The sequence below is a fragment of the Dermacentor silvarum genome, chromosome 2 (genome assembly GCF_013339745.2).
Source record: "Dermacentor silvarum isolate Dsil-2018 chromosome 2, BIME_Dsil_1.4, whole genome shotgun sequence".
NCBI lineage: Eukaryota > Metazoa > Arthropoda > Arachnida > Ixodida > Ixodidae > Dermacentor > Dermacentor silvarum.
This window is the reverse complement of record NC_051155.1, coordinates 52,246,405-52,255,452: the sequence shown is the minus strand read 5'-3', so window position 1 is coordinate 52,255,452 and position 9,048 is coordinate 52,246,405.

The window sequence follows — 9,048 nt, the reverse complement described above, 5'->3', positions numbered from 1 at the left end:
AGTGGCCTAAACCTCCTTTTTTCGTGCTCACGAAAGTGAGCTCTACAGGAATTTAGAGCGCAGGCTTATTTTTCCAAGCGTATCACCCCTGGAGAAAGCCTAACGCCATGCCGGCGTAGACTGGCGTCCATTTGAACCAGTGGGAGTGCGGCGGTGGTCGGAATCGAACCCATAACCTCCCTCAGCCGAGACGGACGTTCTACAACTAGGCCGTGGCAGCAGTGGCGGCCTCTTAGCAGAAGGTCGGAGGCGATACATATAGGCACAACACCAGGTGGAGACTGATTCCCGGACCAAGTGAGTTCGAACAAAACAGGAAAATCAGACAAATACAATTTTTGAGTTTCTACGATGTGACAAACGAGACAAACTTCTTCAGAATCATGCAAGAAAAGGCTAGCAAACGCATCCCTCTGCTTGCCTACGGAATATCCTGTGTTTGTAAATAAACACATTTGTCTCGAAATGAAGAAAATGTTGGGAATGCCAATGCACACAGACGTGAACACATCTAGAAATATATTTAGAATAAGAATGGCATTATTCATGCACGCCACACAGAGACTTCATCTGTTGTTCGCATCAGGCGTGAAAGCGACATGAACAAAATCACAAGCGTTTAATAAGCAGAAACTCTGATACATTCGTACCTGGTATAGAGATGGCTGGCTCCTTCAAACTCTGTGATTCCTGGGGACAGGCACAAATTAGCAACAAGGCAATACTTTCAAAATTCAGGCATCTAAACGCAAGATCACTGTTGAACAAAAAGGATTAAGTCACTGTGCTAATCGAATCATGTAGCCTAAAATTTGAAGTTTTCATGTCTACCGAAACTTGGTGCAATGATGACTCAGAGCATTATGTACTTCGAGGATACCAGCATTTCATCGTGAACCACAAGGGAAGCAGTGGTGGCGGCGTTGCAATTCTAACTTCTCTAACAGGATATGATATTCTTAGAGAATATAGCATAGCTACAAAATTTATGAAGCTTTATGCATAAAGATAGAAAGAGGCAGTGTTTGCGATTTTTTATCGACCTCCTAATGGTAGCCATTCGGTTTTCTTTTAGTTTTTAGATAACCTACTTTTACACGTAAATGAAAACGGCTATCTGCTTACAGTAGGCGGCGACTTCAACATTGACACGATGACTAATTGAACATCTACTGCGCAGTTTGTGTCTATCCTAGGGTGCAATGACTTCTGCAGCATCATCAGATCACCGACGCGTGTAACTGCCACTACATCATCATTACTAGACACTTGCATAATAAACTCGACTATCGATAGCACGACATCAGGAGCCATAGGCTGTGATATCAGCGATCATATGCCTATATATCTTTTACAGCGGAGCTCCATTGACCCTTTTCGCGGCCATCCCGTGGGCGCTGCCATGTTTGATCACGTGGTGACGCGTCCATTGCTTGCCTCCGTTGCCTCCGTGTTTACAGTGGATGTGTATGACGCCAGTGCGGCTTAGCAGACCTCTGTTTCGGGAGATATCGTAGATATGTGACTGGGTGGACGACACTAAGCTTTGGTGGCAGTTGCAGAGAAGATGCAAAAGCGCTTTCGGAGCTGATTTAGCTATAGTCCAAACGGCGCGAGCAGCGTATATGGCGCTTGCTCTAAGAGCGGGGCTAAATATGTATTCGAAGCTATCCAAACTTTCCGCTCATGAATTCAATCAGGATTATGGTGCTTTGGTCTTCGTTCGTCATCAGGCAAATATTTTGAAGTAGCGGCTTGTCACGCTTCTGACTCAGTAAGGTTCCTCGGTGCGGTCACTATGTTATCATTTTCTGCCTAATCGCTCGTGGGTGTGCGCAGTTCCGTTAGATTTGTTCTTGCTGCGCACAAGGCTTGAAACGTAGCTGTTCTGCACATTGTAATACCTTGTAGCAAATGCATATTATCGCTAGTAACTCGCTTACTCTTGTGGACCGTCACAATCGAAACATTCAGCTTCGACCATTCGTGCGCTGTCGGTGAAGTACCTTCAATTTTTGTGCCTATATAGTGCGCATGTATTCAAGCGTGCGCCAATTCACTTATTCTTGACACGTTAGCGAAAGAGTGGGCGTAAGTTTCCGCGCTGGTGCGCGGAAACTGTGCGCGAAACCTACTATGACAGGAAGCGGCGCTATTCCCGTTATCGATGTTTAACGAGCGGTACTCACTCTTGCCGATGTGCCGGGCCTATAGCCCTTTCTTTCAAGGTTAGCGATACAACGCTGGCGGATGAGCAAATATGTGTATCCTCGAGAAATACCGTACATCTCGAAGTGCCGGAAACATGTACGGACAGTTGCAGCAGCGGTCCGCGAAGTTGGCCCCACATAATCATTACATTCCTTAATATGCCGAGCACCACAAGCAAATGAAGACCACCTGTTTGAAGCGTGGGAGGCCAAGCTCGCCCTCGGGGACCTGGAAGACCAACGACAACTCGTCGCCAGGGCCAAGAGGGCAGTCGAAGCCAGAGGGTTCCTGGACTAAGGAACCTTCCCACCTCAGGGTGATACCGGGCCTCGCTCGGGACACTTTCAATAATAAACGTTTCTCTCTCTCTCTCTCTCCTTAATATGCCAGTCACTATTTTTGCAGCCAACTACTGCACACGTCTTCAATCCACACGATTCAATGCAGGGTAATTGGAGCGCAGTGCGCTAGCGAAAACTCAGTTGCATTTCCGACCGCTGATCGCACAGAAGCAAGGTAGAGGCCGTAATGGTTTCGTATATTCGAGCGCGGTTGCTGAGGAGACGTATGGCACGCCGCCGTAAGCGCCATCTCGTTTCTCTAGAACCAGCTGCTGCGCGAAATGGGTCAATATGTCTACCCTCCCAAAAAATTTTCAATGTCCGTACTGGAGTGTGCTAGAATACGGTACACTAGTCCGTACCCCAAGGCCCCCGCGCCCTCTATGAGGAGGCAAAGCAAACCAGTAAGGCATGTGCTGACACCTGGCGTAGCAAGAGGAAAGCTGGGAAACGGGTGGCGAGTAGCAGAGAAGATCGTGCCCGAGAGGCTGCGCGTAAGCGGCGGGCTCGACAAGAAGACGAGTGCCCCGAAGCGGAGAATGCGGTGAGGCGACGCCAGTACCACGCCAGTAAACTGGACAAGCACAAGGGCGCGTGTGTGAAATTTCAGAGGGACTTTCGGCACAAACATTTCGGATTCAGTTGTGCTGTGTCCGACAGACTGTGGTTCGAGAACGATTTGATGGAGATTGGTAACGTTCGAGATGTCACGAAGCGTGATTTGGTTTTGACAGCTACCCCAGCTCCTGACCTAGCCAGCTGCTCGGTTTGGCTGCGCCGAAGGGGCGCTAATGGCAGTAGCACGCATTGATCATTTGGTGTGACAGGTGATTAACAAGCCACCTGCTGCATTTCCACGCCTGCGCAAAAGACCCTAATAGGCAGTTAGCATGTTGCGTTCGCTGGTATAGGGAGACCGCGTGTAGTGCGCACTGCGGAAGAACAGCTCCGCTGGTAGCCCACATTCACAGAATGGAATGACTGTGGTACCGACAACTCACTGGTGTCTGCGTCCATATTTATGTTGGCGTTGATGTTGGCGTACGAAAAAACCCAAGCCGCGCGAATATAGAAATTGCTCGTCGGGCTGCCGAATCGCACCACCGACCTCCGGGTTACGAGACCAACGCGCTAACTGATTCAGGCACTGTAGGTTCATCATACGCGCCCTTTAAAGCGGGGTTTTATATGCATGAAGAAGTGTACGTGGCGCACACAGCTGGCGCGCACGGTCACGCCATACCCCCAGCCAATTACAGGCGTCCCCTCCCTCTGGAGGAGGGAAGGGGTGTGATCACGTGTTCGCTGGCCTCGCGCCCGCCGTTTGCCGCCAGTTCAGGCCCTGCAGTATGATGGGGAGGCCGCGTTTGGTTCGTTCTACCGAAGAGCAGGCTGCGTTGAAGGAACGACAGCGGGCCCGTGACCAACCTAACCAACCCCTCCCCTACGGTTGGACAAACTTCGCGTGCACCCCTGTTCCCGGTAGGGGAGAGGTTTACATTTTTTTCTGGGACAGGAAAAGCACCGGTAAAGGGTAGTGCACTGGAAAGACAACGTATTGCAAGATATCGGCTCAAACACTAGATAAATTCAGAGAAACAGTGCACGAAATAGACTGGAGCAATATCTTCGACATTGAAGATGCCAAAGAGTCATACGATAAGTTTATGAGCAAACTCAAAACGCTTTACTTCAAATCGTTTTGAAAGCTGCCGGAGTAAAGAAATGTCGTGCAAGTTGTGCAATTCTACATAACAATAACCTTAATAATATTAATGAGCTTTACCAATCTTTTATCGAGTCCAAGGAGTTATGAAAGTGGAAAGAATAAAAACAGTTTAGGAATAAACTGAACAAAGAACAAGAGAAAGCGAAAAATGACTACTATAATCGTTTATTTAACAGTGGTTGTATGCGCAGAAGAGATGAAGTATAGAAAAAAAATCAAAGACCGTTTCTTAAAGAAAGATGGTTGAACGCGAAGCTTTCTCCAATGCAAACTGAATCAAAGTCCAAAGCCAACGACCACGCAACGAACCCAAGAAATGCTGACGACCAGATGCGATGCATATATGATTTGCTTGCTTGTTTAGATTTGTATTTTTTTGAACGCTGAAGTTGAATGAAGACACATTTCGTTAAGTTGCATAGCCTTTATTTAAGATCATGTTGCCGCTGATTGCACTCACACACTCACACTTTCAGGGACTGCATGCCGTTGCCGATACATGGAATCGGCCTTACGATAACGATCGCGCTCGCACTTACGTTCGCGTATGGCAGCCTCTTCTGCCGTGCCTTGCACCCGCGGCCTACCCATGGTGATGGCCGGGAATGCATTGCGTGACGCGCGTAATGCAATGCAGATATACAGGGTTTCCCAGCTATAACGCAGCACGATTTAAAAAAAAAAGCAGAACGGCGTTACGCGAAGCAAACCTAGTGCGTATTGTTTTCAGTACAGTGGAGTAGCCGCCAGTAATTTTTTCGTTACCGAGATTTAAATATTATTTGTAATTAGTTATCTAACTCGAGAAGTACTGTCCTAATTATCATAGTGTCAATGAGAAAGTTGTAGAGGAAGATGAAGAATTTGAAAAGCCCGCGAATGGCAACATGAAAAGCCTGCGAAAACACGCAGAATTGCCGCACGATTGGCCGCTCGAGGGTCTTTGCGTGTATTCGCGGGCTTCTTTCACGCTCGGAAAAACACATTTATGTAACACGTATTGAGCAACAGAAAGCTGTACCGGGAGTTTTTCATGTTGCTCTACAATTTTCTAATTGACAATTTGATAATTAGGACAGTACTTCTCTAGTTAGATAATTAACTGCAATTACCTAATTAAATCTCAGTAACCAAAAAATTACTGGCGGCTACTTCACTGTACTGGAAACAATACGCACTAGGTTTGCTTCTCGTAACGCCGTTCCTCTTTTTTTAAATCGTGCTGCGTGATAGCTGCGACACCCTGTATACAGTTCGGCTGGGTAGCGTGGCGTTGCAGTTCCCATTGTTCTTATTGGTACAACTGCGAATGTAAACTGTAGTGTTCTACAATTGTGTACGCAGATGCGATTGTTCTATTATGTGCGGAGATAGTTCCATTGTGTAAGTTGGCTTTCCTGTAGTGCGTTTTCGGCGCTCATGGACGAATCAGCGAGACACAGAAAGCTTCGTTTTTAAAATATACGAAGTACTAAAGCGGAATCCAGTCGATACACGAACAGATGCATTAAACATTGCTGGCAAAGCTGGTATCGACCTAACGGACAACTCTAACAATTTCTTTTTCAATGTAGTATGCGTAGATCACGACATTCAAGATACAATGCATGCAGCTTCATTACGGGAGTCTTTACTCGTAAAGCCCACTAGCATTTCTCAGGTGATTGCAACATTTTGATCCCTGAAATATAGCCACTGCCGAGACGTGGATGACTTAGTAATTTGGACAATTATTTACATCATAGACCTACTTGTATCTGCAGTAACGCACATTTTTAATATTTCCCTGTCAACTGAAGTGTCCCCGCGAAAAATGCAGGTAGCTAGACTAATATGTTTTCACAAAGGAGGCAACAAAAATAATATTGGGAATTATTGATGAGCATCTATACTTCCTGTGCTATCGAAGAGCCTCGACCAAATTGCTAATGTTCATATTGATAATTTCTCGCAATAACATAGCTTGCTAACCAAGTGTCAGCACGAATTTTGGAAAAACGCGGTCTACGGAAACTGCTTTAAGTATATATGCAAAAGGACCTTATTCTAGAGAACATTGAAAAGAAAAAAAGCTACTGCCTTTAGGATTATACTTATATTTCCGCAAACCATTTCATAGAGTGAACCATAAATTGCTGCTTCTAAAAGTGGAGAAATACGGCTACCGAGGAATAACACTTGAACTTATCCGATCTTACTTTGAAATCCGACATCAATTTGTTGAAATTAATGGTCGTTGATGAAACCTTTGTCAGCGGGAGTGCCACAGCGTAGCATCCTTAGCCAGATATTTTTATTGCGATAGCAATTATATGGACACTCCAAGCACATTTTTGCAGTTGCCGTCGTCGTCGTCGCCGCCATGATGTTCCGTATAAAGTCCAACGGCGATAAAATCGTCGCCGCGCACCGTGCGTTGTGTGTGCGAGTGAAAGCGTGCGAGGGTGAGCTAGAGCACTGCACGGTCCGATTTTTTCAGCCCGGGCCCAGCCGGGCCCATTTTTACGTTGGGCTGCCCGCCCGAGCCCGACCAAACTTTTTATGGCGATACCCGGGCCAAGCCCGAGCCCGGAACAAAACTACGTTACCCGCCCGGCCCGGCCCGCCACACCTTTACCTTAGGCCCCAGCCCGGCCCAAGCCCGGCTCGAAACCGGCCCGAACCCGGCCCAAGACCGAAAAAGATCACGGAGCGGCATTAAAAAATAAAATAAAGAAGAGAATGAAAGCAATTCATTCTTAAGGCATACATACATGTCATATGCAATTATGAACACCATTTGAGCGGTCTGAACGCAAATACCAGCGCACGAAGTAGTACACAGGACCCTGCCGAGCAGTATCGCCAGCAGTTTCCAACGGCGCGACCTTGATGCAGCCCAATCCACTTCTATTGCAGCGCCGCCACAGTATTTTTCCACGTCGGGCGCCTGACTGCGAAGCATCCGCCGCCTCACCGGTCATCCCACTCAACCGTATCTAGTACAGTATAGCCGAAGCGCAACCACGACCGGTCGTGTGCGCAGCGCATGGATAGAGTAAATGAAGAAAGCTTCGCGTTCCTCCAAGGTGCAGCGTAATGCGCTGCTGCTAGGCGGCCGGTTGAGAACATGCGTTCGATCATGGATAGACGCAGTGCCACTTTCAGCCGCGTGACGAATTATCTTATCTTACCAGTCATCGTTTTACTAAATCTTCTTTGAAAAATCAGCAAGTCGCGAACGCGCTTGCACTGCGCCGAAAGCCTTAATTACATTGATTTTGATAAGGCATACAATGGCATCCTTTGGTTTGTGGCGACTTCGGTCTTTCTGAACTTTTACATTCGGTTCAAACAGCGCAAAATACAACGGAAGAAGAAAAGGGAATCAGGAAGAATGTGCATTGCAACCTCACGAGTAGCACTGCTAGCTTGCACCTGCTACGGTGCAACAGGTATTTCAGAGTCGAGACGCGCGAGGATAATTCGCTGCACGTTACATACACCATCAGAAAGTCCGAGCCCGGCCCGGGCCCGGGTAAAAAAAGCACATGCTGTGCCCGAGGCCGGCCCGAGCCCGTGAAAAAACTAGCCTACCCGGCCCGGGGTTTCGGGTAAGCCCGAGCCCGTCCAGTGCTCTAGGGTTAGCCGGCAACCGCAGCTTGAGCGCGCTAGAGAAGAAGGCGGCCGGAAGCGCGTGGTCGTCGTTCACGCTAGCGGAACGGGGAGGAAGCGACGTATACAGGGGGGTGCGTTCTGCTTACGGGGCTTAGCTATGAGAGACATTGTATTTTACAAGGAAGAAAAAGCTTAGTATTGGTATTTGATGTCAATATTATAAATGCGTGTTAGAAAGAAAATGCACGGCGAATCTTTTATGATAATGCTTATTACTATGGTGAGTTGTTATAGTCAAATATGGCTACTTTACTAATGCGTAAAAGGAAGTGTTAGGCGCGCATTTTGCATGAAAACTTTTCCTAATACTTTCACCGTTCTCTTAAACAGGCACCCAGAAAACGCATTGCTCACGGCTGTTAACACGACGGCGCGTCACGTACAGTGTGTATATACTTCACGAATACCATGACAACAATCGCCTGAAAGAACAGTTTCGTGGTTAAGGTCGAGAGCCTATCAATGGCACGCGAGAAAATGTTTCATAGTGACCCTCAGTTGCCTTTATCGACATCATGACACAGCCCTTACGCAACTAAATCTACCGACTGTGGTTATGGCGAGGCACGCATTATTCGTGAAACCCATCAGTTCACTACATCTTTGAATTGAAACCATGAAGCAGTTCTTTAAGCGCCAATTGCAATGCCTAAGGTATACTCGGTGTACTAAGGTATACTAAGGTATACTTCAGCGCAGCTTAGGCTGCGCTGAAGAGGAAAATTCAAACGCCTTCTGCCTCACCATGTCTCGATCCTGCGTTGTCTAACTACACAAACTGAGAACTAATTGCTTCGTGATTACATAAAAGAGAACCTCACATACCAGCCTCATAGAGAAGACACCAGAAGCCCCAAATTAATTCACTTGATTTGTGACCTCCACAGGGGAATAAGGATATCTTCAATGAGCCTCATACTGCTAATGAATGAGGCTTCGGCTTCTTTCTAGCTGCAGCCATACGGCCCAAAAGGCATACTTCACTAAAAAATTTGGGCCGGGCAGCCTGTGTCAGTTCGCAAAACAGATTGCATAAACTCCCGCAGCTCCCCAAAACTGTTACAGATGAATGAATGAATAAACTTTTATTTTCTTTTTTTAAGAAAGGGG